We start from the raw sequence: 26,506 nt of genomic DNA, 5'->3' as shown, positions 1-26,506 counted from the left end.
GTGAAGTGACCAAGCAGGAACTTGCCACTGAGTTTGCAGACATTTACAAAACCAACTGGCCCTGGCCAATCAATGCCCTAGATGAGTGGACATTCTTGGTCAAATTCCCTCTTGAAATAGGTGTAGTTCAAGTTGCTGGATACCCCTGTTTTGGTCTCAAAAAAGACAATGTTGTAGTCAATGTTGAAGCCTGGAAAGGCAGGATTAAGGCTGAAGAGGACCTCCAGGAAACTTGGATCAAGATCAGGAAATTGAACCCCCAAGTGGTGTGACTGGACTATGCTGGATCAAATCACTTCCACTCTGGGGGTCTTACTAGATCTGGATTAGCAGCATAATTTCAAGTCATTCTATGAAACTGTTAGGGTCAAAATCTTATGTAAAGATCCCTCCAAAATCCCTGCTGAAAGGCTTTTTGGAGTTGGGAACAAAATCTATAGGCTACTCATTGAGGTGGAGTCCTTAACCCCCACTAAAACTGGCACCTCCACCAACCTCTCTGCTGGTACATATGTCTCTGCAGTTGAAACTGGTACCAATCTTACTGAAGATGCTGAATCCAACATGAGTTCTAGATCTGAATCAGATGCCTGCTGCCAATTCTGGGGGCCCTAACATCAAAGGACAGTCTTTTGGCCACAATCAGATGCTTGGAGAAACTACACCCACTTCAGTCCTCAAGACACACCTCCCTGATTCTCCATACACTCCTCAACTCAGCATCCAAGAAAAGATCTTGAATTTTGTGCTTGATGAAACTAATGGATTCAACCTCCTCAGGGAAATGGAGCTCCTGAAAGATGATGCTCTGATGGAATTAGAAGGTTCTATAGATCTACAAGAGGATCAAGAGGCACTTGTTGAAACAACTGAACTCCCAGACAATTTGGACTCAAAATACAACTCTAACTTTCCTGCCCTTCCTAAGGAGAAGCACCTTCCCAAATGGGGTCCTATTCAAGCCACCAGAACCAGTGCCAGGGTAGCTGGTGACAAGAGAACCATTATTGAAAATGCTCAACAGCTCAAAGAGGTTCAGAACCTGGAAGTGCAAAAACCCCAGGGTATGAAACACACTTCCTTCTCCAACTTTAGTGATCCTTCCTTCAATGCCATTGCTGCTAAGATTGGTGTAGATGTTACTTCTCTTAATGATGGCATTGAATGCTCTTCCTTTATTTATCCTCACCAAAACAGATCTGAAGGCTCTGTTTGTGAGAATTTTTCTCTAGATGGTAGTTCTAGTTTAGACTGTGTTGACCCCCCTACTGAGCCAAGTGAGGGTCTCTGGTCTCTTATTTGTAGACATAAACGGGGCAAGCACCCTAGGAACAACATTTCTCCATGAATGCTCTGTTCTGGAATATTAGAGGTATTGCTGCTCCTGGTAGGAAATCCCTTATTATTGACACCATTAACAAAACCCATGCTACCATCCTTGGGTTCCAGGAAACTAAGAAAGAGGATTTTTCCTCTTCTTTTCTTAAATCTCTCATTAGCAACAGAGATTTTTACTGGCATGTTCTTCCATCCAAAGGATCTGCTGGAGGCATCCTGATGGGAATAGATTTAAGCATTTTTGAGGTTGTTGCTTGGTCACACCTAGACTTTTCTGTTAGTTGTTTAGTTAATTTGAAAACTACTGGTCAAACCTTTAGGATTATCACTGTTTATGGCTCTCCTTATGAGGAAGGCAAAGAAGCTTTTATTTTTGAACTTCATACCTTATTTCTAGATACTCACATTCCCACCCTGATTGGAGGGGATTTTAATTTAGTTAGGAATGCTGCAGATAAAAGCAATGGTTCCATTAATCATAAATGGAGTGACTACTTCAATGCTTGGATTGAGATCTGGAGCTTGCTTGAAATTAAACTTTCTTCTAGGAAATTTACTTAGGCCAATAATCAAGTAGACTTGATTATGTCCACCATTGACAGAATTTCCTGTGACACAGAATTAAATAGTTTCTTTCCCCTTTCTAGTTGTAGAGCTCTGCCCAGATGTGGTAGTGACCACACTCCTTTGCTCTGGGACTCTGGTCTTAACCAAACTCAAAGAGCAATAGTTTTAAATTTGAAAAGTGGTGGTTGCTTAGAAAAGATTTTACTGAGCTAGTCAGGAAAATCTAGAATGAGCCTACTGGGAGAAGCTGCCCCCTAGAAAATTGGCAGATCAAAATCAGGAGATTTAGAAGAACTACCAAATGGTGGAACTCCAATGAGGAAGCTAATCTTAGAAGATACAAAAGGCTTCTCCTCCTTGAGTTTGATTCTCTAGATATTAAGGCAGAAACCACTGACCTCTCTGAGGCTGAGATTAATATATTAAACTTTGTCCATGGAGAGCTCAAGAAAATTTGGCTTCAAGAAGAAATCAAAGCCAAACAAAGGTCTAGAGATAGGAACATTAAGGAGGGTGATAGAAATACTGCTTACTTCCATGCAGTAGCTAACCAGAGGAGGAGGAAAACCATCATTCACTCCCTTGATGGCCCTAATGGCCCTGTTACTGAGGTAGATGAGATGCTGAAAGTGGCTAGTGACTTCTACAAAGACTTGTTTAAGAAAGAAAACCCTTCTGGGTTCTCTCTACAAAACAATTTTTTCTCTGCTTCTCAAATAGTCTCTCCTGCTGAAAATGAGCTTCTAGAAGCCCCTTTTTCAGAGGCAGAGGTGAAGGAAGCCATTTTTAGCTCTTATCCTGATGGGGCTCCAGGTCCTGATGGGATTCCCTTCTTGTTTTACCAGCATTTTTGGGACTTGGTGAAAATGATCTCTTAGATCTTTTCCAAGCCTTTCATAGAGGAGAGCTGGACATATACAGGCTCAACTTTGCTATGCTCTCTCTTATTCCTAAAGAGCCTGAGGCCACCTCTATGAAGAAATTCAGGCCTATCAGCCTGATTAACTGTAGTTTTAAGATTTTCTCTAAAGTCCTCACCACTAGTCTCTCTAAAGTCTTGCAGAGGTTGATTGCTAGCAATCAATCTGCATTTCTGAAAGGGAGATACATTTTAGAGAGTGTTGTTACTGCTCATGAAGTTCTTCATTCAGTCCACTCAGGAGGTGATAAAGGACTTGTCCTTAAATTGGATTATGAGAAAGCCTTCGATAAAGTTGACCTTGATTTCCTTATGAAACTCCTGGAGCTTAGAGGTTTTGGGGGTAAATGGACTAGTTGGATCCAGCAACTTACTCATGGGGGGTCTGTTGGGGTCAAGTTAAATAACTGTGAAAGTGATTTTTTTCTTGCTGGTAAAGGCCTTAGGGTGACCCCATATCCCCGCTTTTGTTTAATTTAGTAGTGGACGTTCTTACTAGAATGCTGAGCAAAGCTGCTGATCATAGTCTGATTGCAGGGCTCTGTCCTGAGGTCTGCCCTGGTGGCATCATCTGCCTTCAATATGCTGATGATACCATCCTTTTCTTAGACAATGACTCCACACATGCTAGCAATCTGAAAACTGTTCTAACCTATTTTGAACAAGTCTCGGGCATGAGAATCAACTACTCTAAAAGTGAACTCATCCCTCTCAACATGGATGATCAGGAGTTAGCTGACTTCCTCTCTATTCTAGTCTGTAATAAAGGTAACTTCCCCATTAAGTACCTAGGTATCCCTCTCCACTATGATAAACTGAGGAGAGAGGATATCCAACCCCTTCTAGATAAAATCATTAAAAGGATTGCTGGGTGAAGGGGCAAACTTCTCTCTTACAGAGGTAGATTGATCCTCATACAAGCTTGTTTGGCTAGCATTCCAGTGTATCTCCTCTCCTTCTTCAAGTTCCCTAAATGGGCAGTGAACCTCATCAATTCTCAGATGTCTCATTGCTTGTGGAATGATTTTGAGGGAAATAGGAAGCTACACCTTGCTAATTGGGCCCTAGTCTCTATGAAAAAATATTTTGGAGGCCTAGGCATACCTAACCTCCAAGAAATTAACATCTGTCTTCTAGGGTCTTGGATTAAAAGATTCTATGAGGAAGACCTAAAACCCTGGAAGCTTCTTATTGCCCATAAATACCTAGGAAATAAACCTAATATTTTTGTCCCTTCCTCCAACCCTAAGACCTCTAGATTCTGGAAAGGATTAAAATCTATTATGCATGCTGTAAAATTTGGCTACAGATGGAACATAGGGGATGGGAGCAAAACCAGGTTTTGGGAAGATACTTGGTTTGGCACATCCCCCCTAGCAGTCCAATTTTGGCCTATTTACTCTGTCTGCAATGAGCTACACAAAAGTGTCAATGAAGTTTGGGACGGTCAATGCCTAAAACTCTCTTCTAGAAGGAACTTTAGTGATAGTCTCATGGAACAATGGTTCCAGTTGGAGGAAATTGCCAAAAGCATTACCTTTACTGCCGAGCTGGATGCCCTGATTTGGCAGCTGGACAATAAGGGGAAGTATTCCTCCAGCTCCCTCTATCATGTTATCAACTTTAGAGGAGTTCAACCCGTGTTTACCTCTGCTGTCTGGAAATTGAGAGTTCCCCCTAAAATTCATGCATTTATCTGGCTTCTCACCAAAAACAAATTGATGACTAGGGATAACCTTAGGAAGAGACACATCATCAAACCCCTTGATTGTGTTTACTGCTTGGAACAAGAGTCTTGTTCTCACCTATGTTTTGAATGTATAGTTGCTAAACATCTCTGAGCCCACATTGAGGAATATTTCTCTAGTCAGATTGGCTCATCCTTCCAATCTGTCGCCAGATTCTGGATTGCTACCAAAAAGTGCTCGGTTTTAAATACTGTTAGCTCATCTGTCCTTTGGTGCCTCTAGAAATATAGAAATGCTATGATTTTCAGTCACACCTCCTGGATTTCCATTTCGCAGGTCTTGAGGTTGATCAGGAACATGGTGAGGAACTGGGCGATTCTCTCCTCCGGATCGGATAAGGACAAGTTGATGAGCTTCGTGGAAACCCTAACAAGATCCCTCCAGAAACCGTTGGTGATCACTTGTGGCTGAACAAGGCTCGACCTGCTCTGGGGCTGGACCCGTGGGCTCGTCTCAAGATCTCTGATGAAGATGATGGGCACCTGGCGCCGAAAAAGAGGGACATCCACCATGCTACGCCTTGCAACCCGGTGTCTCCGCTTGCTTACTAGTCGCCGCAGGCTGACACGGACCCTCGGCTGAAGACCATGAAGGCTTCGTTGGACCCTCCTTGTGTCATTTGAGTGCTCTATCTGCTCTGACTTTGGCACCGCTCGGGTGATTTGTGTTATTCAGAGAACTTGTTCATCCACCCCCCTAGTTTGTAGCTTTTCTACCTTTGCTTTCGAACTACTCTTTGAGCTGCTGTATCAGAATATGTTGTGGTTTCGTTCTCAGCAATGGAACCGAGGAGATGCTCCTTGTTTTTCTAACAAAAATTATTTTATATGTTATTATATATTATTTTTATTGTCATCATGGATTGTTTTGGCACGAAAATCCTAGTGATTGTGTACAAAAGCTTGGTAAGATTTAAGGACGAATGTAATAATATCACTTATTATTTAAATATATTTATAACAAAATGCTCAGCCCCTTTTTATTTTTTGATAACATTGCTGGCCCAACCCAACATTATAATTAGAATCAGCCCAGCAAAATCGTGTATTTCGAGAAAGTGCAAATGGCCTGTAATTTTTTAGGAAATAAAATAAATGGGCCGCATGGACACTACATTATTTGTTCACCCAGCCCAGCTAATGGTTGTATCTTCAATCTCTCGTCTTCTTCCTCCAGCGCCGCCGGGACCACCTCCTGCTGCTAGCAGCTCTGCTTAGCACGCTTCGCTATGAAGCGCTACTCCACTGTTGGCCAGGCCATCCCTCCACCCCTCCACACCTCATGTTCTTCTCCACCGACTGCCGAACCACACCGCACTAGAACCAGTTAACCCTCGTACACCTCTCCGTCTGCGACTCTACTCCCGCGTCTTCCCATCTCCGGCTCGTTGTTGTCCGGGGCCTCGCCGTTGTCCACCACCTTGGATGCGCTCGGCGTGGCGTGGTCAACATGGTCAACGAATGACACCATCGGAAGTAGACTGTGCGTGGAGAGGCTGACAGCTGGGTCCACGGCCGCGCACAAGGAAATGCCTCCTTATTACACGCAAAATAATGATTCCTCCACCTGACATCGAGGACCCACCAGAAGGGCCTTTGTATTTCGTGAAAATAACGTGCCCCCCGCTGACATGTCGGACCCACCAGCTATCTTCGCACGCAAGGAAGTGCCTCCTTATTATGCACAAAAAAATGAATATTCACCCTGCCAGCTGGAACCCAGCATAGTGGGAGGCTGACTTGTGGGCCTACCAAGTTGACGGGGACGGAGGGCTTTGTCAACTTAGTCAATATGAACGATTCTAGCTCCTGTTACCGTACGATGTTCATCCAACGGCCGTAGTGCTTCTTCAACCTCTGGTCTTCTTGCTCCAGCCGCCCAAACCAGCACCGGTCGTGCCGCGTGCTCCTGCCTCCCGTGGCCGGTTGTGATGCCGCGGAGGCCTCACCGCCCCCTACTACTCCCACCGCTGGCCAGGCCATCCCTCTACTTGCCCACGCCCCCTGTTATTCTGCGGCGACAGCTGCCTCACACCGCAGCCGAACCAGTGAACCCTCGTACTCCTCTTCGCGTGGGCATCCACTGCTGCCTCTTCCCTGGCTCCGGGTCGTCCCCTTCCTAGTCCTCGACGCCGTCCACTGTTGTGGTGCTCTCGGCGCGGCATGGTGGAGAGGCTGACAGCTGGGTCCACGGCCGCAGCAAGGAAGTGCCTCCTTATTACACGCAAAATAATGATTCCTCCACGTGACAGCAGGGACCCACCGGACGGGCCACCGTATTTCGAAAAAAAATGTTTCCCCCTGACTGCTGGGACCCACCAGCTACATCTTCGCACGCAAGGAAGTGTGTCTAGGAAAAAAATGATTCGCCCCCTGACTGTTGGGACCCACCAGCTACATCTTCGCACACAAGGAAGTGCGTCCGGGCAAAAAAACGATTCGCCCCCTGACTGCTGGGACCCACCAGCTACATCTTCAAACGCAAGGAAGTGCTTGACAGTCGGGACCCACCTGGTCGAAGCATACGTAGCGTTTTCATTCTGGTCGCGAACATGTACGTACATATATACTAGTGGATTTAGAGGCGCGCACGTGTCGTAGTAGAGGCGCGTACGTGTCGTAGTAGAGGCGCACACGTAGCATGTACACATACGTACAGCGACCAGGGTGCAAGAAAGAAAATACGGCCGCGTATGTGTACATACGGGCGGGGTCTCGAATGCCTACTCGTGCATACGTACGGCCAGGGCTTGCGTACATGGCTGGGTCGAAACGGAGAAACAACGTCGTCATCGTGTGCATGGGGAGGCAAAGGAATGCGTCGTGTTCATGGGGAGGAAATTGAATGCGTCGGGTTCATTGGGAGGCAATGGAACGTGTGGGAGCCAACTGGCTGGGTCGGAACAGAATGTGTGGTCGTGTTCATCGGGAGGGCTTGGACGGAACAGGCGATGGAAACGAGGCCTGGCATACCGCACAACGGAGGAAACGGACCTCCTACGTTCGGAACGGGGTCCTGTTGATCGGGAGGGGTCTGGCATACTGCAAAACGGAGGAAACGGACCTCCTACGATTGAAACGGGGGTCCTGTTCATCGGGAGGGGTGTGGCGTACCGCGAAACGGACGAAACGGACTTGTGTTGGAGCGCTACGGTCGAAACGGGGGTCCTGTTCATCGGGAGGGGTCTGGCGTACCGCAAAACGGGACTCCACAGGATACTGTTCATCTCCACCGTCGACCTCCTCCAGCCTCCACGGGCTCCTGTTCATCCAGCCTCCACCGCGCTACTCCACCGGCTACTGTTCAACCACCCCTCCACGGGCACCCCTCCACCGTCTACTGTTCATCCAGCCCTCCACAACACGGGGTCCTGTTCAACCACCCCTCCACGGTCACCCCTCCACCGTCTACTGTTCATCCAGCCCTCCACCACAACACGGGGTCCTGTTCATCCAAACCCCCCCCCCCCGCAACGCTCACTGTTCATCCCAGAGGCAGCATCGATCGGCTTCAGTTAGTAGCAGTAGCGAAGGAATCGCTCGATCGGGTTCAGTTAACAGCCATCGATCGATCGCTCGGGTTCAGTAACGCGTAGCCTGCAGTGCAATCGCTTGGGTTCAGTTAGAGCCCAACGCCTCGCTCGGGTTCAGTTAGAGCCAATGCCTCGCACACATGCGCGTACGTGTACAAGAGAAACGCGCATCGCTCGGCCCCCGACCTCCCACCGTAACTGCGAAATCCCCAAAATTTTCCTCCCCCTCGCTTCTACCATGGTTTTTTCCGTCATGGACGACCCAAAGAATGTCATGCAGCTGCGTCTCCGGCCCGCCCAGGACGAAAAGCCCATTTTCTGTCATGATTTTTTGTCATAGAAGTAGGAGCCCACCACATCTATGATGATACCGGATTTTGTCACAATTATCGTCATAGAAGTGTCATATGTATGACAAAAAAAATTTGTTCGGCCCAAAATGTCACGGATGTGTCTTTTTTTGTAGTGATAGGGTTGATCCTGCACTTGCTTTTCGGCTGGCGGTTAGAATGGAAACTAGAGAGCTGCGTGGAACTAAACCGTGTGTGATTTCTGGATTTTTCTATCCTAAAGTGGTAGAAACCAACATTTCGTTCAGAGATTTCCGCGAGGCACTCTGCTATGAGTATCCGTGGAGCCCTGCCGATGCTGTTGAACTAAGATATTTCGACAGTACTGAGCAGAGATTTGTCCCGTTAACTTGTGATGAGCATCTGGGATTGCTATTTAGTTTGAATGCTGACAGCCGTTTCGATAAAATCCATATCGATGTGCTTCAGGCACGCAAACAACGTATCCCGAAGGGTGTTTAGACATAATCTATCTCTGCTAATAGCAAGCGTCCTCGCACTCCTTGTAGGTCGAGACCAAGTAAACCTAATGGTTCTGAAAGCCACAACATGTCGGTTGCCACTAATTCTGCCACTTCTCCTCTCCCTTCTGCACCTGATGTAGAAGTAGATGCAGAGCCTGACGAGGAAGTGCCTCGACATGATGATGAGGATGAGATTCTATTCCCTAAATTGGTAGATAGAGTCAGTCAACAGGCAGTGGAAGATGAATATGCAGAGGAGCCTAGCAGCCGTGCTAGATTTGATGACACTGATGATGAAGAGAGGGAGGAGAACATCGACTCCTTAGTTTTACAAGAATATGATGGTGAGGACATGCCAACAATTGAGTGGAACAGGGAGAATCCTGACCTTACTCCAGGAACCATATTCGAATCTATGGTGGACTGTCGTAATGCAGTGACTACATATTGCATTCTCACTAAAAACTCTTATGAGGTTGATAGGAGTGAGCCAGGAAGATTCACTGTTCATTGCCCTTATGATAGGTGTAGGTGGAGGTTGCATGCATCCACTATGCGAAAGAGCAAATTGATTCAGGTATTACAACTGAATATTGTTATCAGATTATTTATCCATTCTATATTCAAATCATGTGTACTGTTTCTTAATTGTATTTGACATCATTTTTCATTTTGTTTCAAATAAAAAGAAACCCACATGGGCACACTTGCCCACCTAGAGGGGGAGGGGGAAAGGACAAATCTAAGCTTGCAAAGACTAGGTGGGTGGCAGATGCAATCTTGGATTGGGTGAGGGAAACACCAACAATTGGTCCAAAAGCACTCCATGGGAAGCTATTTGAGAAGTACAATATTAATGTACAATACATGAAGATTTTCTATGCTAAGGAAAGGGCTCTTGATAGGATTAATGGTCCATGGAATGAGAGTTTTCAGTTGCTTTACACCTTCAAAGCTGAAGTGGAGACGGCTAGTCCAGGGAGTGTTGTAGAGATTGACAAGCATACAGTTAAGTACAAATTAAAAGGGAAGGCAATGGAGAAGGAGTGCTTTAGGAGGGCTTTTGTTTGTTTCAAGGCTTGCTGGCAGGGGTTTCTGAATGGTTGTAGGCCCTATTTGGCTGTCGATGCGACTGCTTTGAATGGAAGATGGAGAGGCCAGCTAGCAGCAGCTTCTGTAGTTGATGGACACAACTGGCTATTCCTAGTTGCATTTGGTGTGTTGGAGGTAGAGAGTGAGGAGAGTTGGGTCTGGTTTCTGTAGCAGTTGCACAACATTATAGGTACACCCTCAGGTTTAATTATACACACAGATGCTTGCAAGGGTTTAGAAACTGCAGTAGAAATTGTATTCCCTGGAGTGGAACATAGGGAATGTATGCGACACCTAGCGTAGAATTTTAAAAAGAAATTCAAAGGCAAAGTTTATGATGAGAATCTATGGCCAGCATCATACACATGCAGCTTGAGGAAGCATGAGAACCATTTGAGAGTGTTGTATGCTCATAATCCTTTGGTGAAGGAGTACTTGGATGAACATCATGGAAAGTTGTGGTCAAGAAGCAAATTCAATGAAATCTGCAAATTAGACTAAGTCACCAATAACCTCGCTGAGTGTTTCAATGCAAAGTTCAAGTCAGTGAAAGGGCTTTTGTTGTGGCAAGCATTTGATAAGATCAGGCAGATGATCATGGTAAAGATGGCTCTTCGTAAAAGAATTGTAGAAACACAATATGTTGGCCATCTTATGTTCCATCTATGATTAAGGCATTGCATGCCAAGGCAAGAGGACTAAGAATGAAATGCATTCGACCGTCGACATACGAGGCTGAGGTGACATACCCTGACAGTAAAAATAGGGAATTGAGATATCCAATGAACCTTGCAACCAATGAATGCAGCTGTAGGCAATGGCAGATCCACGGGAAGTCGTGCATACATGCCCTACATCTCATGACTGTTATTGGAGGTGAAGATGGTGAAGTTGATCTGTATTGCTCTGAATATTTATCTGTTGCCAAATTTAGGGGTGCTTATGCTGAAAATGTGCCTGCACTCTTGGGAAAAGACCAATGGATCATAGTAGACCCAGGGTTCAAACTCAATTCTCCTATACTAACTAGACCACCGGGAAGACCAAGGAAAAGCAAGATAAGAGCTGGTGAAGAGGGTTGTGTAAAGAAACAGCATAAGTGCAAAAGATGTGGTATCTTAAGGCATATTGCTAGGCGTTGTACCAATCTAGTTGATGCATCATTTGGAGAAGAGGAACAATGGGCAGCAGCAAATGCAGAGGAGAATGCAGCAGCAGAGGAGAATGCAGCAAGTTTAGAGGATAATGCAGTAGCGGAGGAGAATGCAACAAGTTTAGAGAATGAAGCAACTGAAGTAGCAACTTGGTATGTGTGCGATCTTTCCACTTTTTTGCATTTGTTCTCTTTTTTATTGATGGCTAAGCTTATTTCTGTTTGACCCAGCTCTAGGATAATTAGAGGCACAAGACAGAAAAGACCTAGAGAGGAAGAAACTTCGGTTGAACCATCATCTGATGCGGGATTTGAAACCATGGCTTACGAAGGTTTTGAAGCTATAAGAGATGAGGAAGTTATTTTGTCTAAAGTTCCTTTAAAGATTAGTGAGCCCACAGGTGACCTCAACTGGTCATCACTTGCTCGATCAGTCAAAGCTCAACAAAATCACCACCACTAGAAGTGAAGATCAGAAGCAACAAGACAAAGCTTTCAAAAGCACAAAATATCCCAGCCAGGGAAACCAGAAGCAAGATTGTTAACCCATACCGGAACACAAGGAGCAAGGCAAAGATTTGAATTTGAACTTGAATGCAAGTCATAAACTTTGAACTTTAAAGATTTGTAATAAGGATTATGTCGTCAATTTGAAGTACTGTGAAAACTTTTAAGGTGTAATAATTCTATATGTAAACTTTGAATTTGAACTACTGAGGCAAACTTCGAATTTTAGGCAAACTTTAAATTTGAACCAACACTTCAGTCCATTCCCCTGTCATGTGAGTTGCATAGTTTGCTGAACTATTATAAACGTTAGGTGATCAATCCGATCTCTTTTGCGTGTACAAAACTTGTAGTCATGAGAAATGTGCTCCAAATGAGCTCCCAAGCTGGGGTAAATAGCCCCATTTGTAATCAAGTTTGTTTTTGGACCTACTCCAAATGAGCCAAGTATTTTATTATTAACACCAAATCAATCTATATAGTGTAGATTCAAAGAATCACTATTTATTGAATTAATCTTTCTATTTTTACATTTTTCAAAAAAATATACTTTAATAGAAAAACCATTAAAAAATATGTTTACCATATGAAAATGGAAAACTAAGTTCAGATCCATCTTATTCACTTTGACATCAAGCTTTGGTGATTTTTTTGATTTTTTTTAATTTTCAAAAACCGAAGGGAAACCCTACCTCCTCTCCTTGGTCTCTATGAAACGTTGTACATGATAGCTCATATGTGTGAAGGTTTTTTCATGAAAATGTCCATAGACAAAGTTTATGATTTTTGGTTGGTAACATGTCACACAAGACAACATTATGCGCAGGTTTTATATTTTTTTGATTTTTTAATTAATTGTGCTCATTTTACCTCGATCGTGCTAGCTAGGTTTTTTCTCTAAATGTACGTATACCAAGTTTAGTATTTTTCCTCATTAGTGTGTCCTATAAAACGACGAACGGCGAAGGTTTCATATTTTTCAAAAAAAAATATTATTTATGCTCAGTAAAAGCCTTTGAAACCCCGTTGACCAGCTCAAAACCCCTCTAAACCCCACGGGGTTTCGCCTAACCCTAGCTCCGAACGTCAGCCGTCCGATCATACCCTAGCGCCAAGCGACATCCCTCAGATGTGGTCTTCTAGAAGTAATTCTAAGGGCAGGCTGCGAGCAGGCTCTACGTCGTTGGATCACATGGACGGCTCCGCATCGTTGGATCGTGGGGCGATCCGCGAGACTTGTTGGTTGTGCCTCCCCTTTGTTCGGGTACCCCCTTTATTCTGGTGCTTATTCTGCAGCGACGAGAGGAGCTACTCCTCCTCTGCTTCTTCTTCTCCGACCACGAGAGGAGCCACTCCCCTTCTTCTTCTTCTCCGGCAACTTTGGGCGATATGTCGAGCTCCACTTCAGCCTCCCGCCCCTCATGGACCCAGTATGGTCCACTTCCCATGGAGCGATGTCCTGACTGCCCATGCAGCGCACCACTAATACGGTTGACTTCGAAGGAGGTCAAGAATGGAAACTATGGGCGCGAGTTCGTGAAATGCGAGAGCAAGCCAGAGGGGCAGGTTAGATCTCATGGTTTTTCTCTGATTTCTTTGTCTATTTGCTTTTAATTCTTTTTCGATCTGGGATTTAGGGTTCATGTTTTCGTTTTAGATCATGAAGAAATGCACACATTTTGAATGGCTGGATGACTACATTAAGTGGATTCAATTCAATGGGGCCCCAACCCAGGAGCTCAATCTACCGTCAGCAACAATGAATTTGGTCTCTGAAAGTGCTGCTCTGACAGTTGGGGATGCAGATCTGAAGGGGGGAATAAAGAATATGAACAAGAACTTGAAGCAGATGATTGATACGTCTCCAACGTATCTATAATTTTTTATTGTTCCATGCTATATTATATTTTGTTTTGGACATTATTGGGCTTTATTATACACTTTTATATTATTTTTGGGACTAACCTATTAACCGGAGGCCCGGCCCAGAATTGCTGTTTTTTTGCCTATTTTAGGGTTTCGCAAGAAAAGAATATCAAACGGAGTCCAAACGGAATGAAACCTTCGGGAACGTGATTTTCGGAACGAACATGATCCAGAGGACTTGGACCCTACATCAAGCAATCAACGAGGAAGGCGCGAGGTAGGGGGCGCGCCTACCCCCCCCCCCCCAGGCGCGCCGTCCGCCCTCGTGAGCCCCTGTTGCTCCACCGACGTACTCCTTCCTCCTATATATACCTACGTACCCCCAAACTACCGGATACGGAGCCAAAACCCTAATTCCACCGCCGTAACTTTCTGTATCCACGAGATCCCATCTTGGGGCCTTTTCCGGAGATCCGCCGGAGGGGGCATCGATCACGGAGGGCTTCTACATCAACACCATAGCCCCTCCGATGAAGTGTGAGTAGTTTACTTCAGACCTACGGGTCCATAGTTATTAGCTAGATGGATTCTTCTCTCTTTTTGGATCTCAATACAAAGTTCTCCCCCTCTCTTGTGGAGATCTATTCGATGTAATCTTCTTTTGCGGTGTGTTTGTTGAGACCGATGAATTGTGGGTTTATGATCAAGTTTATCTATGAACAATATTTGAATCTTCTCTGAATTCTTTTATGTATGATTGGTTATCTTTGCAAGTCTCTTTGAATTATCAGTTTGGTTTGGCCTACTAGATTGATCTTTCTTGCAATGGGAGAAGTGCTTAGCTTTGGGTTCAATCTAGCGGTGTCCTTTCCCAATGACAGTAGGGGCAGCAAGGCACATCTTGTATTGTTGCCATCGAGGATAACAAGATGGGGTTTATATCATATTGCATGAGTTTATCCCTCTACATCATGGCATCTTGCTTAAAGCGTTACTCTGTTCTCTTGAACTTAATACTCTAGATGCATGATGGATAGCGGTCGATGTGTGGAGTAATAGTAGTAGATGCAGGAAGGAGTTGGTCTAGTTGTCTCGGACGTGATGCCTATATACATGATCATACCTAGATATTCTCATAACTATGCTCAATTCTGTCAATTGCTCAACAGTAATTTGTTCACCCACCGTAAATACTTATGCTCTTGAGAGAAGCCATTAGTGAAACCTATGGCCCCTGGGTCTATCTTCCATCATATTAATCTTCCAATACTTAGTTATTTCCTTTGCCATTTATTTTACTTGCATATTTTATTCCTCTTTATCATAAAAATACCAAAAATATTATCCTATCATATCTATCAGATCTCACTCTCGTAAGTGACCATGTAGGGATTGACAACCCCTTATTGCGTTGGTTGCGAGGATTTATTTGTTTGTGTACGTGCGAGGGACTCGTGTGCGGCCTCCTACTAGATTGATACCTTGGTTCTCAAAAACTGAGGGAAATACTTACGCTACTTTGCTGCATCACCCTTTCCTCTTCAAGGGAAAACCAACGCAGTGCTCAAGAGGTAGCAGGAAGGATTTCTGGCGCCATTGCCGGGGAGGTTCACGCAAGACAAGTCAAGATTTGACTCCCGACAACGAGTCACTTGTGGCGCCGTTGCAAGTCAAGACATACCAAGTACCCATCACAAACCCTTATCTCCCGCATTACATTATTTGCTATTTGCCTCTCGTTTTCCTCTCCCCCACTTCACCCTTGCCGTTTTATTCGCCCTCTCTCTCCATCCTCCCTCTGTTTCTCTATTTGCCTCCTTTTGCCCCTTGCACTTTCTGCCATTATGTCTGAAATTTGGGAAATTATTGTAGATATGGACAATAATAATATCATGAAAAATTCTGATGCTCCTGCTGAAGAACCCCCTATCTTACATACAAAAAATCCATATTGGTAGTGGTAATATTATTGGAAAAGGAGTTATCCAAGATTTCTTTACTTGTGTCAGTGCTTTGCCTTCTATGGGTAGTTCTATCCTTCATAGAACTAGTAGTCTTGCGGACGCTATCGCCTTGCTTGTAGTTGAACTTGAGAGACAATTTATGCACATGCATCCTTGCATACAAAGGATTTTCTTAGAATTTTCTAATATTGAGCATTCTTCTGTTAAGCATGCCGCTACTATCTTTTTGGCTCATGAGTTTAGATTCATAATAAAAGAGGCCAAAGAAATCTTTGCGCATTATAGGGTGGACGCTTGCCGTCCTCCCATAGAGGCTATCCTTTTTGATCAAGAAGAAATAATGCGTTTTCAATCTCTAGACTATGTTGCTTTCAATGAAAATCTTAGAAAAAGGGTTCCTACAAATGTTCTAGTTGATAGAATTTCTGAACTTAATGATGATTTGGCTATTCGAAATAATGAACTAGGATATTCTCTTGAGTATAGGCTCACAAAGTTCTGTCAAAAGAATGCTTACGATGATGAATTGTTTGTGCAATACGAAGGGCCAAAAGAGGAACCTATACCTCCCAAAGTTGATCTTGGGGACTTTTTGAAGGAAATATGCCCTAGAGGCAATTATAAAGTTATTATTTATTTCCTTATATCATGATAAATGTTTATTATTCATGCTAGAATTGTATTAACCGGAAACATAATACATGTGTGAATACATAGACAAACAGAGTATCACTAGTATGCCTCTACTTGACTAGCTCGTTGATCAAAGATGGTTATGTTTCCTAACCATAGACATGACTTGTCATTTGATTAATGGGATCACATCATTAGGAGAATGATTTTATTGACTTGACCCAGTCCATTAGCTTAGCACTTGATCGTTTAGTTTGTTGCTATTGCTTTCTTCATAACTTATACATGTTCCTATGACTATGAGATTATGCAACTCCCATTTACCGGAGGAACACTTTGTGTGCTACCAAACGTCACAACGTAACTGGGTGATTATAAAGGTGCTCTACAGGTGTCTCCGAAGGTACTTGTTGGGTTGACGTATTTCGAGATTAGGATTTGTCACTCCGACTGTCGGAGAGGTATCTCTGGGCCCTCTCGGTAATGCACATCACTTAAGCCTTGCAAGCATTGCAACTAATGAGTTAGTTGCGGGATGATGTATTATGTAACGAGTAAAGAGACTTGCCGGTAACGATATTGAACTAGGTATTGAGATATCGACGATCGAATCTCGGGCAAGTAACATACCGATGACAAAGGGAACAACGTATGTTGTTATGCGGTCTGACCGATAAAGATCTTCGTAGAATATGTGGGAGCCAATATGAGCATCCAGGTTCCGCTATTGGTTATTGATTGGAGACATGTCTCGGTCATGTCTACATAATTCTCGAACCCGTAGGGTCCGCACGCTTAAAGTTTCGATGACGATTGTATTATGAGTTTATGTGATTTGATGTACCGAAGGTAGTTCGGAGTCCCGGATGAGATCGGGGACATGACTAGGAGTCTCGAAATGGTCGAGACATAAAGATCGATATATTGGACGACTATATTCGGACATCGGAAAGGTTCCGAGTGATTCGGGTATTTTCGGGGGTACCGAGGAGTTACGGGAATACGAGGAAGAAGTAATGGGCCTCATGGGCCAAGGAGGCAGGGCGCGCGGCCCCCCTAGCCCAAACCGAATTGGACTAGGGGGCCGGTCCCCCTTTCCTCCTTTTCTTCCTTCTCCTTCCTTCTCCTTCTCCTAGGAGGAGGACTCCTCCTCCTAGCGCGCCCATAGAGGGCCGGCCGGCCTCCCCATTGCTCCTTTATATACAGGGCAGGGGGCACCTCTAGACACACAAGTTGATCAGTTGATCTCTCCCAGCCGTGTGCGGTGCCCCCCTCCACCATATTCCACCTCGGTCATATAGTAGCGGTGCTTAGGCGAAGCCCTACGTCGGTAGCAACATCATCACCGTCACCACGCCGTCGTGCTGACAGAACTCTCCCGTGAAGCTCTGCTGGATCGGAGTTCGCGGGACGTCATCGAGCTGAACGTGTGCTGAACTCGGAGGTGTCGTGCGTTCGGTACTTGGATCGGTTGGATCGTGAAGACGTATGACTACATCAACCGCGTTGTGCTAACGCTTCCGCTTTCGGTCTACGAGGGTACGTGGACAACACTCTCCCCTCTCGTTGATATGCATCAACATGATCTTGCGTGTGCGTAGGAAATTTTTTGAAATTACTATGTTCCCCAAAAATTTTGTCCCATTAAATTTAGCCCTTTTGATTACTTTTTCTTGCCTCAAAGAAAACTTGCTGCCGAACGTACAGAATATGAAATGAGTTTTAATGATCTATCTTATTATTATGGCAATACCTAGATCTATCCTTGCTTTTATGCCTAGCTAGGGGCGTTAAACGATAGCGCTTGTTGGGAGGCAACCCAATTTTATTTTTATTCCTTGCCTTTTGCTCCTGTTTAGTAATAAATAATTTATCTAGCCTCTGTTTTGGTTGTGTTTTTTGTGTTTAATTAGTGTTTGTGACAAGTAGAACCGTTGGGAAGACTTGGGGAAAGTCTTTTTAATCTTGCTGTAAAAACAAAAACTTTAGCGCTCACGAGAATTGCTGCCATTTTTATTTGGAAAGTGCTATTTAGTTAATTCTTTTTGCATATGATTAATAGATAATTCCTCACGTCCAGCAATTTATTTTAGAATTTTTGGGGTTCCATATCTTGCGTTAGCTACAGATTACTATAGACTGTTCTGTTTTTGACAGATTCTGTTTTTCGTGTGTTGTTTGCTTATTTTGATGAATCTATGGCTAGTAAAATAGTTTATAAACCATATAGAAGTTTCAATACAGTAGGTTTAACACCAATATAAATAAAGAATGAGTTCATTACAGTACCTTGAAGTGGTGTTTTGTTTTCTTTCGCTAACAGAGCTCATGAGATTTTCTACCTTAAGTTTTGTGTTGTGAAGTTTTCAAGTTTTGGGTAAAAGATTTGATGGATTATGGAACAAGGAGTGGAAAGAGCCTAAGCTTGGGTATGCCCATGGAACCCCAAGGTAATCTAAGGACACCTAAAAGCCAAAGCTTGGGGATGCCCCGGAAGGCATCCCCTCTTTCGTCTACTTCCATCGGTAACTTTACTTGGAGCTATATTTTTATTTACCACATGATATGTGTTTTGCTTGGAGTGTCTTGTATTATTTGAGTCTTTATTTGTTATTTTTCCACCATCATCCTTGCTGTACACACCTTTTGAGAGAGACACACATGATTCGGAAATTATTAGAATACTCTATGTGCTTCACTTATATCTTTTGAGTTATATAGTTTTTGCTCTAATGCTTCACTTATATCTTTTAGAACACGTCGGTGGATTTGTTTTATAGAAACTATTGTTCTCTCATGCTTCACTTATATTATTTTTAGAGTCCTACAAAATAGCATGGTAATTTGCTTTAATTATGTTAGGCATTCAAGATTAATAAAAAAATTCTTATGAGTGTGTTGAATACTATGAGAAGTTTGATACTTGATAATTGTTTTGAGATATGGAGATGGTAATATTAGAGTCATGCTAGTCGAGTAGTTGTGAATTTGAGAAATACTTGTGTTAAAGTTTGTGATTCTCGTAGCATGCACGTATGGTGGACCGTTATGTGATGAAGTCAGAGCATGATTTATTGATTGATTGTCTTCCTTATGAGTGGCGGTCGGGGACGAGCGATGGTCTTTTCCTACCAATCTATCCCCCTAGGAGCATGTGCGTAATACTTTGCTTTGATAACTTGTAGATTTTTGCAATAAGTATATGAGTTCTTTATGATTAAGGTTGAGTCCATGGATCATACACACTTTTCTTCCTTCCACCATTGCTAGCCTCTCTAATACCGCGCACCTTTCGCCGGTATCATACACCCACCATATACCTTCCTCAAAACAGCCACCATACCTACCTATCATGGCATTTCCATAGCCATTCCGAGATATATTGCCATGCAACTTTCCACCGTTCTGTTTACTATGACACGCTCCATCATTGTCATATTGCTTTGCATGATCATGTAGTGGACATTGTATTTGTGCCAAAGCCACCATTCATAATTCTTTCATACATGTCACTCTTGATTCATTGCATATCCCGGTACACCGCCGGAGGCATTCACATAGAGTCATATTTTGTTCTAAGTATTGAGTTGTAATTGTTGAGTTGTAAGTAAATAAAAGTGTGATGATCATCATTTTTAGAGCATTGTCTCAAGTGAGGAAAGGATGATGGAGACTATGATTCCCCCACAAGTCGGGATGAGACTCCGGACGAAAAAAAGAGGCCATAAAAAAGGCCCAAATAAATAAATAAAAATATGAGAGAAAAAGAGAGAAGGGACAATGCTACTATCCTTTTACCACACTCGTGCTTCAAAGTAGCACCATGATCTTCATAACAGAGAGTCTCCTATGTTATCACTTTCATATACTAGTGGGAATTTTTCATTATAGAACTTGGCTTGTATATTCCAATGATGGCTTCCTCAAAATGCCCTAGGTCTTCATGAGCAAGCGAGTTGGATGCACGCCCACTTAGTTCCTTTTGTTGAGCTTTCATATACTTATAGCTCTAGTGCATCCATTGCATGGCAATCCCTACTCACTCACATTGATATCTATTGATTGGCATCTCCATAGCCTGTTGATACGCCTAGTTGATGTGAGACTATCTTTCCCTTTTTTGTCTCCTCCACAACCACCATTCTATTCCACCTAAAGTGCTATGTCCATGGCTCACGCTCATGTATTGCGTGAAGATTGAAAAAGTTTGAGAACACCAAAAGTATGAAACAATTGCTTGGCTTATCATCGGGGTTGTGCATGATTTAAATACTTTGTGTGGTGAAGATAGAGCATAGCCAGACTATATGATTTTGTAGGGATAACTTTCTTTGGCCATGTTATTTTGAAGAGACATAATTGCTTAGTTAGTATGCTTGAAGTATTATTATTTCTATGTCAATATTGAACTTTTGTCTTGAATCTTTTGGATCTGAATATTCATACCACAATTAAGAAGAATTACTTTGAAATTATGCCAAGTAGCATTCCACATCAAAAATTCTATTTTTATCATTTACCTACTCGAGGACGAGCAGGAATTAAGCTTGGGGATGCTTGATACGTCTCTAGCGTATCTATAATTTTTGATTGTTCCATGCTATATTATATTCTGTTTTGGACATTATTGGGCTTTATTATACACTTTTATATTATTTTTGGGACTAACCTATTAACCGGAGGCCCATCCCAGAATTGTTGTTTTTTGCCTATTTTAGGGTTTCGCAGAAAAAGAATATCAAACGGAGTCCAAACGGAATGAAACCTTCGGGAACATGATTTTTGGAACGAACATGATCCAGAGGACTTGGACCCTACGTCAAGCAATCAACGAGGAAGGCATGAGGTAGGGGCGCGCCTACCCCCCCCCACCCCAGGCGCGCCCTCCACCCTCGTGGGCCCCCTATTGCTCCACAAACGTACTCCTTCCTCCTATATATACCTACGTACCCCCAAACTACCAGATATGGAGCCAAAACCCTAATTCCACCGCCGTAACTTTCTGTATCCACGAGATCCCATCTTGGGGCCTTTTCCGGAGCTCCGCCGAAGGGGGCATCGATCACGGAGGGCTTCTACATCAACACCATAGCCCCTCCGGTGAAGTGTGAGTAGTTTACTTCAGACCTAAGGGTCCATAGTTATTAGCTAGATGGCTTCTTCTCTCTTTTTGGATCTCAATCCAAGTTCTCCCCCTCTCTTGTGGAGATCTATTCGATGTAATCTTCTTTTGCGGTGTGTTTGTTGAGACCGATGAATTGTGGGTTTATAATCAAGTTTATTTATGAACAATATTTGAATCTTCTCTGAATTCTTTTATTTATGATTTGTTATCTTTACAAGTCTCTTCGAATTATCAGTTTGGTTTGGCCTACTAGATTGATCTTTCTTGCAATGGGAGAAGTGCTTAGCTTTGTGTTCAATCTTGCGGTGTCCTTTCCCAGTGAAAGTAGGGGCAGCAAAGCACGTATTGTATTGTTGCCATCAAGGATAACAAGATGGGGTTTATATCATATTGCATGATTTTAACCCTCTACATCATGTCATCTTGCTTGAAGTGTTACTCTGTTCTTTTGAACTTAATACTCTAGATGCATGCTAGATAGCGGTCGATGTGTGGAGTAATAGTAGTAGATGCAGGCAGGAGTCGGTCTACTTGTCTCGGACGTGATGCCTATATACATGATCATACCTAGATATTCTCATAACTATGCTCAATTCTGTCAATTGCTCAATAGTAATTTGTTCACGCACCGTAAATACTTATGCTCTTGAGAGAAGCCATTAGTGAAACCTATGGCCCCCGGGTCTATCTTCCATCATATTAATCTTCCAATACTTAGTTATTTCCTTTGCCATTTATTTTACTTGCATCTTTTATTTCTCTTTATCATAAAAATACCAAAAATAATATCCTAGCATATCTATCAGATCTCACTCTCGTAAGTGACCGTGTAGGGATTGACAACCCCTTATCGCATTGGTTGCGAGGATTTATTTGTTTGTGTAGGTGCGAGGGACTCGTGCGCGGCCTCCTACTGGATTGATACCTTGGTTCTCAAAAACTGAGGGAAATACTTACGCTACTTTGCTGCATCACCCTTTCCTCTTCAAGGGAAAACCAACGCAGTGCTCAAGAGGTAGCAATGATTCAATTGAACAAGCAGGCGAATCTGATAGCTTTAGGATTTTATCCCTTTTATTTTTGTATAGTTACTCTAGGATTTGCTTACTTGCTGGTCATCACTCGTTAGAGATATTATTAGTGTGGTGTCATGTGCTCTAGGGTTAAATTTGTGGATCATGTGCTCTACGATTTGCTTAAATTTGTGGATCATGTGCTCTATGCTCTGTGTTTTCTTAATTTGTGGATCATGTGCTCTATGCTATGTGTTGCTTAATTTGTGGATCATGTCAGTTTCGGGTACCCGTCAGTTTCGTCAGTTTTGTACGCTTTCAGTTTCTTCAGTTTCGTCAGACAACACCGACTGCAGAAGAAAAAACGTAGTTCTAGGGCCCAAATTGAAACTAAGCTCTGGTTGGGCCGTCTCATTGCGTTGAGTGTGGAAGGCCCATGCGTTGGCTCTGTTTTTTCCCTTGATTATTACCATGGTAAATCCATTTATTGACATGCCAAACAAAAATAGTGCATGATGGTAAATCGATTTATTGTTGGACCTGCACATGTCAAATTTATTTGTACATATCATGGCAATTTCCTTCTATATATAGCCTACGGCACAACACTTTCATTTTTTGACATGCGGGTATTATGAACAAGTTTTTGCTGCAAGAAAAATATTGTATACACGATTTTCTGTTTTTGTTTTTTATTAAGAACATGTCAGACTTAGTTATGTAGATCTTGAGATATCCATCTGAAACCACGTCTAAAATAAAGTCTGGTGGCACCATTAGCCAGCATATCCATCTAGAGAGCATGTCTAGGCTCGGCTATGGCACCATATCCATCTAGAGAGCTTGTCTGCGGCTCGGCTACGGCACCATATCCATCGACCGATATCTCACGTAGCAAGCATACATCCATAACATAAAAAGTATCAACCATAGCATACTTCTTACATAAAACATAAGGTACCCTAAACCATAGCATAGTCCACAAACTATTAAAAAATTAGCTTGTTTTTGTTCATACAATATACGAAATAGGGCCACCAACAATTCAAAAAAAATTAGCTTTTCTTCTTCTTTTCAACATCAACATGGCTCATTTTCCTAGCTTTAGTTTCCTTTTTGACACTTCAACTACTCCATTATCCGCGCGTGCGAAAACTTGACCCTACTCTAAATGGGCGAAAACTTGACCCTACTCTAAATGGGTGAAAACTTGCTGGTTTTCATTGAGGAATACTCAATCATTGATTGATTTAGCAGAAGGGCTCGTGTACGGCACCATATCCATGTAGCGATTTATCTCATGTCAAATAAGATAGAAATAGCAAGCAAAAACACTGATAACCAACGACATATCAAATAAGGGTAGCAAGCATAACAAAGTTCTTAGGGGATAACACGACAGAGATTAAAAGTTCACGGTACAACCAACGACATAATTAAGATAGAAATATATAAAAGATAAAAAGCCCTAACACCCTAGGGCAATACAAGATCACGACCGAGACCAGGACTTCACCACCATCTTCAATGCGCCTTCTCTTCATTGCTCCCTCTCCATGTCGTCCTGGCCGATGTAGTAGGGGAGGCTGTGCATACCATCGTGGGTGGGGAAGATGCAGTCGAAGTTTGTGAAGATGTTGTGGGTTGTGAATGCGATGAATTCACATCCACACCAAAACACCTTGCCGAGGAGGTATTACGCATCAAATCTGTTCGTGAAGGTGACGGTGAGCCCTATCGGCGGAGTCCTGGAGTTTGACGCACTTCCTCCAGTCAAAACATTATCGCCGAGCCCGCCGGGAGGTGGGCGAAGCCCGCATGGAGGAACCACTCAGCAAACCCCCTTGAACCCCTCCAGCATGAGAACGCCCACGCACGAAGTGTCCTCTCCATGACGACGTCGGCCGGATACCGTCTCTCCGGCACGGTCAGTGGGAGCTCGAAGGTGGGGCTGTTGTACTGCATCCTTGCCTCGCTTTGAGAGTGCTCTGGATTTGGGTGAAGAAGAGAAGGGGGTGGTGCAAATGGATGTGTGGAGAATAGGTGGAGGGGTGGTGGTTTAAATAGGGAAAGGGGAAGGGAAGGGGAGTGGCACCGACCACGCTTTGGATTTGCTACGTTTAAACGAGCAGCGTCGATCGATATGCCACTTTAATTGCCAACAGGTTTTAATTGCCACGCTGAATAGATGCGAGTGGATCGAAAAGTGTGAAACAATGCTCTACATCGAGGAGACACATGGGAGATGATATGAACCAGCGGCAGTAACCGTCCCTGCGTCCGTGGCGACTCGCGTGAAAATGAGGTCGATCAAGCGTCCATGGCGGCTCGCGTGAAAAAGAGGCCGGTCAGCGCATCGTGGTGGCGGGCGATGGCGCATGCAGGTAGGCTAGCTACGTGCATGCATGCAGGCTAGCTGGACATGTCATGCATGCATAACAGGCTTTTGTCATTACGGCGTGCGCACGGCCCAAGTCTAACCACGGCCCAACGGGCTAACCGTGGCACCGTCCGCCGTGACCCCACTCATCAGGTCCAACGGGCGACACAGTCAATGCGGCCCCACTCGTCAGAGTTAACGGTCAAAGCACTGACCCAACGACATCCACCGTTTGTGACCAATTCTGAGGGTTTCGGGCAAGGGAGTGGGGAACAGTGAGCAAAAGTTAAGAGCATGGGGATGAATGAGTATGGCTAAGGAACCAAGGACATAGATGTAAAAATCCCTTCATTCAAATCATGCAAATTAGAGTCCAAAACAAGAGGAAAAGCGTGAGAAAAAGTAGATATGTTAGAGATGTATCACTCCTCGATGTTCTTGGAGATCTATCCGATGTAATACTCTTTTGCAGTGTGTTTGCCGAGATCCGATGAACTGTGGATTTATGATCAGCTTATCTGTGAATATTATTTGAATCTCCTCTGTATTCTTTTATGCATGATTTGATATCTTTGCAAGTCTCTTCGAACTCTCGATTTGGTTTGGCCAACTAGATTGGTTTTTCTTGCAATGGGAGAAGTGCTTAGCTTTGGTTCAATCTTGCGGTGCTCGATCCTAGTGACAGAAGGGGACTGACACGTATTATATTGTTGCCATCGAGGATAACAAGATGGGGTTTTCATCATATTACTTGAGTCTATCCCGCTACATCATGTCATCTTACTTAATGCGTTACTCTGTTCTATGAACTTAATACTCTAGATGCAGGCAGGAGTCGGTCGATGTGTGGAGTAATAGTAGTAGATGCAGGCAGGAGTCGGTCTACTTGATACGGATGTGATGCCTATATTCATGATCATTCCCTTAGATATCGTCATAATTATGCACTTTTCTATCGATTGCTCGGCAGTAATTTATTTACTCACCGTAATATTTTCTATCTTGAGAGAAGCCTCTAGTGAAACCTATGGCCCCCGGGTCTATTTTCCATCATATAAGTTTCAAATCTACAATTTTAGTTTCCTATTTACTTTCTTTGCAATCTTTTACTTTCCGTTCCATAAACCAAAAATACCAAAAATATTACTTTACCATTTATCCATCTCTATCAGATCTCACTTTGCAAAAAATCGTGAAGGGATTAACAACCCCTTATCGCGTTGGGTGCAAGTTAGTGTTTGATTGTGCAGGTATTCGGTCACTTGCGCGTTGTCTCCTACTGGATTTATACCATGTGTAAGGGCATATTTATCCCTAAGGTGTTTTGGTGATTGATGACAATGCTTTTGCGGACTAACCGTGTGCCTTGAGTTTCCCAGACGTTTCATCGCTAGGCACAAGACGGTTTGGTGCCCCTCGAAGACTATTGAAGACGGCGTTTTTCTACGTTTCTTTTTGGTGGTTTTGAGTCGTAGGAAAGCCGTACTATTAAGAGGGGGTCCGCGTCGGAAAGGTTCGGGTGGAATCATCACGTACACGTTTTCTTCCTTGTCTCCACCTTTCCCCTGCCTTTGGAGCATCCTCCGTTTATCCTCTTTGCCTTGTCCTGGTTGCTATTGATGGGCTTGCGGTAGTACTGCTAACTGGAGCGGTAGTACCGCAGGCACCTGCGGTAGTACCGTACTACAGCGCGGTAGTACCGCAGGTGCCCATGGTAGTATTGCGCCTCCGGAGCCGTAGTACCGTGGCCCCCAGGCCAAGTACCGCTCCATCGCGGTAGTAGGGCGGATGTAATTTTTTACATCCGCGCCACCACGGTAGTACCGCATCCTTTGCACGGTAGTACTGCGCGCGG

The sequence above is a fragment of the Triticum urartu genome, chromosome 2A (assembly GCF_056163025.1).
Source record: "Triticum urartu cultivar PI428250 chromosome 2A, HENAU_Tu73, whole genome shotgun sequence".
NCBI lineage: Eukaryota > Viridiplantae > Streptophyta > Magnoliopsida > Poales > Poaceae > Triticum > Triticum urartu.
Note: the sequence above shows the minus strand (reverse complement) of the source record.